The sequence below is a fragment of the Oryx dammah genome, unplaced genomic scaffold (genome assembly GCF_014754425.2).
Source record: "Oryx dammah isolate SB20612 unplaced genomic scaffold, SCBI_Odam_1.1 HiC_scaffold_24, whole genome shotgun sequence".
In the NCBI taxonomy this organism is placed as follows: Eukaryota; Metazoa; Chordata; class Mammalia; order Artiodactyla; family Bovidae; genus Oryx; species Oryx dammah.
The window spans coordinates 51,663,975-51,673,470 of NW_024070208.1; positions in this window are offsets into that span (position 1 = coordinate 51,663,975).

Below are 9,496 nucleotides of genomic sequence, written 5' to 3' on the forward strand. Positions count from 1 at the left end.
TAGCTGTGCAAAGAAGAGAAGTGAAAAGCCAAGGAGAAAAGGAAAGATATAAGCATCTGAATGCAGAGTTCCAGAGAATAGCAAGAAGAGATAAGAAAGTCTTCTTCAGCAATCAATGCAAAGAAATAGAGGAAAAGAACAGAATGGGAAGGACTAGAGATCTCTTGAAGAAAATTAGAGATACCAAGGGAACATTTCATGCAAAGATGGGCTCAATAAAGGACAGAAATGGTATGGACCTAACAGAAGCAGAAGATACTAAGAAGAGGTGGCAAGAATACACAGAAGAACTGTACAAAAAAGATCTTCACGACCTGGATAATCAGGATGGTGTGATCACTCATCTAGAGCCAGACATCCTGGAATGTGAAGTCAAGTGGGCCTTAGAAAGAAGATGGCAATGATGACCCTGTATGCAGGACAGCAAAAAAGACACAGATGTGTATAGCAGACTTTTGGACTCAGAGGGAGAGGGAAAGGGTGAGATGATTTGGGAGAATGGCATTGAAACATGTAAAATATCATGTAAGAATCGAATTGTCAGTCTATGTCTGATGCAGGATACGGCATGCTTGGGGCTGGTACACGGGGATGACCCAGAGAGATGTTGTGGGGAGGGGGATGAGAGGGGGGTTCATGTTTGGGAACGCATGTACACCCGTGGTGGATTCATGTCAATGTATGGCAAAACCAATACAGAATTGTAAAGTAAAATAAAAAATAAATAAATAAATTTAAAAAAAAAAAAAAAGCATCACTACGAACAAAGCTAGTGGAGGTAATGGAATTCCAGTAGAGCTATTTCAAATTCTGAAAGATGATGCTGTGAAAGTGCTGCACTCAATATGCCAGCAAATTTGGAAAACTCAGCAGTGGCCACAGGACTGGAAAATGTCACTTTTCATTCCAAGCCCAAGGAAAGGCAATGCCAAAGAATGCTCAAACTATCACACAATTGCACTCATCTCACACGCTAGTAAAGTAATGCTCAAAATTCTCCAAGCCAGGCTTCAGCAATATGTGAACCATGAACTCCCTGATGTTCAAGCTGGTTTTAGAAAAGGCAGAGGAACCAGAGATCAAATTGCCAACAACCACTGGATCCTGGAAAAAGCAAGAGAGTTCCAGAAAAACATCTATTTCTGCTTTATTGACTATGCCAAAGCCTTTGATTGTGTGGATCACAGGAAACTGTGGAAAATTCTGAAAGAGATGGGAATACCAGACCACCCGACCTGCCTCTTGAGAAACCTATATGCAGGCCAGGAAGCAACAGTTAGAACTGGATGTGGAACAACAGACTGGTTCCAAATAGGAAAAGGAGTACGTCAAGGCTGTATATTGTCACCTGCTTATTTAACTTCTATGCAGAGTACCTCATGAGAAACGCTGGACTGGAAGAAACACAAGCTGGAATCAAGATTGCCAGGAGAAATATCAGTAACCTCAGATATGCAGATGACACCACCCTTATGGCAGAAAGTGAAAAGGAACTAAAAAGCCTCTTGATAAAAGTGAAAGAGGAGAGTGAAAAAGTTGGTTTAAAGCTCAACATTCAGAAAACGAAGATCATGGCATCTGGTCCCATCACTTCATGGGAAATAGGGAAACAGTGGAAACAGTGTCAGAGTTTATTTTGGGGACTCCAAAATCACTGCTGATGGTGACTGCAGCCATGAAATTAAAAGACGCTTACTCCTTGGAAGAAAAGTTATGACCAACGTAGATAGCATATTCAAAAGCAGAGACATTACTTTGCCGACTAAGGTCCGTCTAGTCAAGGCTATGGTTTTTCCCGTAGTCATGTATGGATGTGAGAGTTGGACTGTGAAGAAGGCTGAGCGCTGAAGAATTGATGCTTTTGAAGTGTGGTGTTGGAGAAGACTCTTGAGAGTCCCTTGGACTGCAAGGAGATCCAACCAGTCCATTCTGAAGGAGATCAGCCCTGGGATTTCTTTGGAAGGAATGATGCTAAAGCTGAAACTCCAGTACTTTGGCCACCTCATGCGAAGAGTTGACTCATTGGAAAAGACTCTGATACTGGGAGGGATTGGGGGCAGGAGGAGAAGGGGATGACAGAGGATGAGATGGCTGGATGGCATCACTGACTCGATGGACGCAAGTCTGAGTGAACTCCGGGAGTTGGTGATGGACAGGGAGGCCTGGCCTGCTGCGATTCATGGGGTCGCAAAGAGTCGGACACAACTGAGTGACTGAACTGAACTGAACTGAGGCTTTTCTTTAGTTGCATCAAGCGAGGGCTACTCTCCATTTGTATTGTGTGGGCGTCCTATTGCAGTGGCTTCTCTTGCTGTGGATCATGGGCTCTAGACACATGGGGGTCAGTAGCTGCAGTGCACAGGTTTGGTTGCATGTGAGATCTTAGCTCCCCAGTCAGGGATCAAACCCACATCCCTGTATTGGCAGGCAGATTCTTAATCACTGGACCACAAGGGAAGCCCCTGGAATAGAACTCCTTAAATGCTGGATACACATAGCAACTTAATTCCAGGGAACAGAGTGTGGAAACTCTAGGGAAAAGGGTAACTTTACCTTGGAGAAACCTGACAACCTCTACATCATCCAGGTGATCAAGACTAATATTAGTAGGGATAAATCGTGTTGATAGGATATATCTTTGATATGATATGATGAGAATGATTGTTTCTGTGGTCTTCTTCCCCTTCCTTCCTCAGATCATGAGAAGAAAGATGAGAAATAATTGAGAGATATTCTCCAAAATACTCAAACTGTACTCCTCAAAACTTTCAAGGACATCAAAAACAAGAAAAGTGTGAGAATCTGTCATAGCCAAGATGAAAGTAAGGAGACATGACATCTAAAGGTAATGTGGTGACCTGGATGGGATCCTGGCATACAAAAGGACATCTAGTAAAAAGCAAGGAAGTCAAAGGGAACAAGAGCGCAGAGGAGTAGATGGAGGTGGAGTACGTCTTTCTTCACGGATACATCAGGAATACACCTCAGACACAGAAGTGCATGCAGAACACCAGCTGAAAGCGAAGAGGAGTACCTGACCAGTGGAAAAGAATATATAGAACCAAGCAAAACTCAGTAGGATGAAGGAGCTAGGAGGAAAAACAGGTGTGTTAGTAGGACTGGACTTGCCCCTGATGGGTGGGGAATTGGAGCAGGGGTCCGATCTTCACATCAGGGCTTTTGTCTGAGTCAGAGCAGAAACATTTAAGGCTGCGAGTGAAACAGATGATATATGGTAGCCTAAATGGAAGGAGAATCAGATAATCCTTGCCGCAGACATACATACCTCAGACAGGGATGCAGGTCCCCTGGAAGGCGCAGTAGCTGGGAGCTGGAGTTTCAGGATTGTGGAACAATCCCAAGGTGGCGGTTGCTGTTGCGTGCGGAGAGACAGATCGGAGGGAGGTGAGGGAGGAGATTGTGGCGGGAAATGCCTGTGGACGAAAGCCAGGCAGCCATGGAAGCAAGGCGATACTGCTGAGTCACCCATAGAGGGTGGATCATAGCCTCTCTCTCCATCCACACGCCAGCATCCAGCATTGGCAGCTGAACAATAGAGAGGCTGGCCCATCAAATGCCTGGCACTGAACTACAGAGCAGGACCCAACTCAGGGTGCTCCTTTAAGTGACTAATGCACCTGAACTACAGAGTAGGGCCTCACCCAGGGTGCCCCTTTAAGTGCCTGATGCCCTGATCTACAGAGTAGGACCCCAGCCAGGGGGGCCCCTCTATGTACCTGACACGCGGAACAACAGAGAAGGACCCCAGGCAAGGAAGCCCTCTAAGTGCCTGAATGGGTGGAGCTACGGAGAAAGACTGGCCAAAGAGGCCTTCTGATTCCCAGCTACAGAGGCTCAAAAAAAAAAAAAAAAAAAGACTCTGATAGGGCCATAATTCCTGCAGCGGAGGCAGCCCTTGTTCCTGCACACTTGGCGCCACCAGGTTCCCCACAAGCCAAGCAGCTGGGCCACCTTCACACGCAACTCTCACTGGGGCAGAGCTGCCACAGACAAAAAAAGTCTTGCACTGCCAGGAGCCGCCATGGGAGATTCCACCCATGACAAAGTCATGTGGAAGAGAACTGTTAAGCAAGGCTTCAGAACTCAAGGGGCTCCCTAGGCTTTCTCGAGCATCTACCCCAAAACCAGAATCTGTCTGTTTTACTGTTTCATGACTTTCACCAACTCCTCTGACATTAACAGGGGGCTAACCCTGATCACCTTTCTCTGGAGAAAATCAACTTAGGGCTCTAGCTAATAAGTCTCCTGGACATGAGAGGAACATTTCAAATCAAACCCCCTCTATTAGCATTCTAGCTTGCTTGGCAGGTTATCCAGACTCTTGCAGCTATGCATACAATTATTTACAGCCTCCCAACTGTGAGAAGCACGAAAAGCCTAAACATAGAGCCTTTGAAAGAGTTAAAAGTTATTAGAGTAGTGCTAGTGTTAATGCAGGATTTCATTATTAGGCCCATGCTTGTTGCTAAGTTCCCATATCTCTTATCCACTGTGCACCTGGGAATGCATTAGTTAACATAGTGAGAATGCTAGAAAAACAAGTGTAGCCTTGAATTTAACCATATCAAACTTTTGAGCTAATTGGTTCTTTCTTATAACTCATTGCACCTTTGCTCTGTGAAAAACATAACTCTGTTTGGCATTTTCTGAGGCTGACATAGATTAGAAATATAAAGAAAAGACACTTTGAGGGAAAACAAGTTTTTTGGTTGAGCAGCCTTTATCAAAAGAGGGTCATAAAATGTTCACAGTCCTCCAAGGCCAGAAGATACTGTACACAACATCTTTTGTGGAAAAGGTATGCAGAAAAATCATGGTTTTGATAAGAGCAATACTGCTGGAATGTTGGGCTGACTCTGTATGACCTTGCATCTTTCATTTCCCTCTACGTACAAAAAAGGTATATAAGTACCGTTTAAAAATAAAGCTATGGATCTTGCTCATCAAAGCAGCTTGATCTCCTCGTGTCAATCATTTTCCTCCTCTTACTCTCTTTTTCTGGCTAGTTCCCATCTGGAGTACAGAGATCCGCCGTGTCTACTAATTTGCCTGGGTTTCTAAGACCTGAACGGGAAGGCGCCCTGTGCCTTCACTCCCTCAGGAGACCGGGAGGGCACCTGTGGCCTCACGTAGACGGTGCAAGTCTCTTGTCTTGAGACTTTATTGATTTTCTGTATAAACCAAGGAACTCCAGCCTCTTTTCTTCTCTCCTCTAGTTTCTTATCTACAACATTCTTGTCTATCTCTCTCCCTCTCTCAATCAATCGCCGACGCCATTTCTCCTTTGGGTTTCCCTGGATCCTGCGGGGGCTGGACCCCGGCGTTGCACCTATGCACACAGGGTCTCTTTGGTAGTGTCTGACTCTTTGTGACCCTGTAGACTGTGGCCTGCCAGGCTGCTCTATCAGGGAGGGGTGTTCTCCAGGCAAGAATACTAGAGCATATTGGCCAATACTGGTTGCCATACCCTTCTAGAACACTATTTTTCCTGATGCCCTAGCCACCAACTCCCCTGAGTACCTGATGCTCCTCCTGATGCTGCCAGAACCCCTGAGACCCAGGCAGCTGCACCACCTCCACACCTGGCCCTAACAGGGGCAAACCCAAATCCTCCAGGGCGGCCATGGGAACAAACCCCAGTGGACAACCCACATGCAGAGGTGGAAATAAAACCACAATTGAAACCCAGGGGCAATGTGGCTAAGGAAAAAGACCCAAAGCATTCCTGCTAGCTGTACAAGCTGCACATTAAATCCACAGGATCAACTAAGCAGACTATGTATCTACGGAATAGATAAATGGTCATTGAGAGCTCCCACAAAAGAAAACACACTAGTTCTGATAGCTATGAACATTGGAAGCAAGAACACATCGGAGTAGGACCAGAATAGAATCTGAGCTGCTGCCACAGCAGGCCCAGAGATCAGCACAGTGTTGGAGGGAATGCTAGGGAGGTGAGGTGGACTGTGACTCCCAGCAAGGGAAAGGACTCTGACAGCAGTGACTCAAGAAAAACTATTATTCTTACGTTTTGACATGCTCTGTAGATTCTTTTGGATTTCTTTTTTACTTTTCTCCCCACTCTGTTGTAGTTGTCGATTTTATTGGCATTATGAAATCTAATTAAGCTTTTCAGCCTTTTTTTTTCCAGTCACATTTTTTATTGTTGTCGTAAACCTCTAATTTTGCAGTTCTATGTTTTCCCCTTTTTTCTCTCTCTTCTTTTAATTTTAATTTTTTAAAAACCTATTATATTTTTTCTACATTTATTCCTTTGTTTTTCCTGCTGTTCTTTTCCCCTTGCAGTTAATCTTTAATGTATATAAATCTTCATTTATCTCTGTTTAACTTTGCATATCTATTCTTTCTTTTCTTCCTTTCCTTTCCTGTCAACATTTTGTTAGTTTTATTTTCATTGCTTTATTCCCCAATTGGCACCTTACTTTAGTTTTGTTTTCCAGTTTGTGCTTTAGTTAGTTTTGTTCTTATAGATATAATTTTTGGTTTCCTTTGTTTGTGGAATCAATCTATTATACTTTATTTTTGGTTGACTGTTTTGATTTTGCTTATGGGTATATATGTAGATGTGTATATGCAGTCACACTTTTTATGTTGCTATAAACCTCTGCCTCTACATTGGTTTTTATAGTTCTGTGGAGTTTTCTTTTTATTTTTTTTCCCCTTGTTTCTTTCTTCTTCCATTTTTTTCTTTTCTCTTTTTTATAATTTTAATTTTTTAAACTTATTATATTTTTTTCTATATTTATTCTTTTGTTTGCCTTTCGTACTGTTCTTTCCCCCTTGCAGTTAATCTTAAATGTATATGAATCTTCTTCATCTACTTCTATTTAACTTAGTATATCTATTCTTTCTTTCTTTTCTTCCTTTCCTTTCTTCTCAACATTTTGTTAGTTTTATTTTCACTGCTTTATACCCCACTTAAAACCTTGCTTTAGTTTTGTTTTCCAGTTTGTGCTTTAGTTTCGTTCTTAGCTGATAAATATAATTTTTGATTTCCTTTGTTCACAGGTCAATCTATTGTACATTTTTGTTGAACTTTTTTCACTTTGCTCATGGGTATATATGTATATTCCATTATTTTAATTATTATTTGCCTGATTTTGTAACTGCCATTTGTCTGGGATTCATCTTTGGTTTCTTGTTTTTGGATATTGGTTTTTATCTCACTTAATGCCATAACAAGCCACATGTGGAATCTTCTTTCCTGGCCAGAGATGAAGCCCTGAGCCTTTGGAGTGGGAACACTAACTCCAAGACCCTAGACTACCAGAGAACTAACACTAGGGAGTATCAAATAGTGAGACCTCACAGAAAGGAAACCACTTGAATACAAGACCCAGCATCACCCAACCTCCAGTAGCACCCTGTTTAGCCTCATCTAAACAACAAACAAAACAAAAATACAAACCCAATCATCAGCAGACAGGATTACCACCTCACTCAGCTTTGCCTATCAGAGGAAAAACAAACAAAAACTCAGGACAAATCTCACCATATACAAGGTTAACACAAACCACTGGACCAACTTCAGGAGGGCAGAAACCAAAAGGAAGAAAGAATTCAACACTGACGCCTGGGAAAAGGAGACCCCAAGCACAATAAGTTTTAAAAAAATAATGAAAAGGCAGAGAAATACTACACACATGAAGGAACAAGCTAGAAACACAGAAGTCCAAATAAATGAAGAGGAATTAGGCAAACTACCTGAAAAAGAATTCAGAATAATGAGAGTAATCAGATGATCAAAAACCTTGAAAACAAAATGGAGAAAATGCAAGAATCAACTAACAGACATAGAAGAACTAAAGAATAAACATACAGAGACAAACAACACAATTGCTAGAATTAATACTCTAGAAGGAATCAATAGCAGAATATCTGAAGCAGAAGAATGAATCAGTGAGCTGGAAGATAAAATGGTGGAAATAACTTCTAAACAGCAGAATAAAGTGAAAAGAATGAAAAGAACTGAGGACGGTCTCAGAGACTTCTGGGACAATATCAAACACAACAACATTCAAATTATAGGTGTCCCAGAAGAAGAGAAAAAGAAAGGGTATGAGAAAATTCTTGAAGAGATTATAGTTGAAAATTTCCCCAACATGAAGAAGAAAATAGTCAATCAAGTCCAAGAGTCACAAAGAGTCCCATACAGGAAAAACCCAAGAAGAAACATGCCAAGACACATACTAATCAAATAACAAAGACTAAACACAAAGAAAGAATATTAAAGCAGCAAGGGAAAAGCAACAAGTAACATACAAGGGAAATCCCATACGCTTTGCAGCTGATCTTTCAGCAGAAACTCTGCAGGCCAGAAGGGAACAGCAGGATATATTTAAAGTACTGAAAGGGAAAAATCTACAGCCAAGGTTACCGTACCCGGCCAAGGTCTCATTCAAAATTGATGGAGAAATAAATAGCTTTTCAGACAAGCAAAAGTTAAGAGAATTCAGTACCACCAAACCAGCTTTACAATAAAAGTTAAACAGACTTATATAGTTAAGAAATACAAGAGAAGAAAAAAGATCTGCAAAATCAACCCCCAAAAATTAAGAAAATGGCAATGGGAAGATGTATCTAAACAAGTGCTTTAAATGTGAATGGATTAAATGCTTCAACCAAAAGACACAGACTGACTTAATAGATAAAAAAAACAAGACCCATATATATGCTGTCTGCAAGAAACCCAATCAGTTCTAAAGACAAATATAGACTGAAAGTTAGAGGATGGAAAAATATATTCCATGCAAATGGAAAGCAAAAGAAACCTGGAGTATCAATTCTCATATCAGACAAAATAGACCTTAAAATAAAATAGATAACAAGAGTGAAGGAAGGACACTACATAATGATCAAGGGATCAGTCCAAGAGGAAGGCATAACAATTGTAAATATCTATGCACCCAACATAGGAGCACCTCAATACACAAGAGAGACACTAAGACATAAAAGGAGAAATTGACAGTAACACAATAATAGTAGGAGACTTTAACACCTCACTCTCACCAATGGACAGATGATCAAATCAGAAAATTAATAAGGAAACATAAGTCTTAAATGATACATTAGATGACATAGATCTCACTGATATCTTCAGGACACTCCGTCCAAATGCAGAAGAATACACCTTCTTCTCAATCTCCAGGATAGACCACATCTTGGGTCACAAATCAAATTTCAGTAAATTTAAGAAAACTGAAACCACATCAAGCATCTTCTCTGACCACAATGCTGTGAGACTAAATATCAATTACAAGAAAAAAAACTGTGAGAAACACAAACACATGGAGATTAAACAACACATTTTTAAATAACCAACAAGTTACTGAAGAAATCAAAAGGGAACAATTTCCAGGAACAATTGAAAATCAAAACACTACTCAAAACTTATGGAATGCAGCAAAAGCCATTCTGAGAGTGAAATTTATAGCAACATGATCCTACCTCAAGA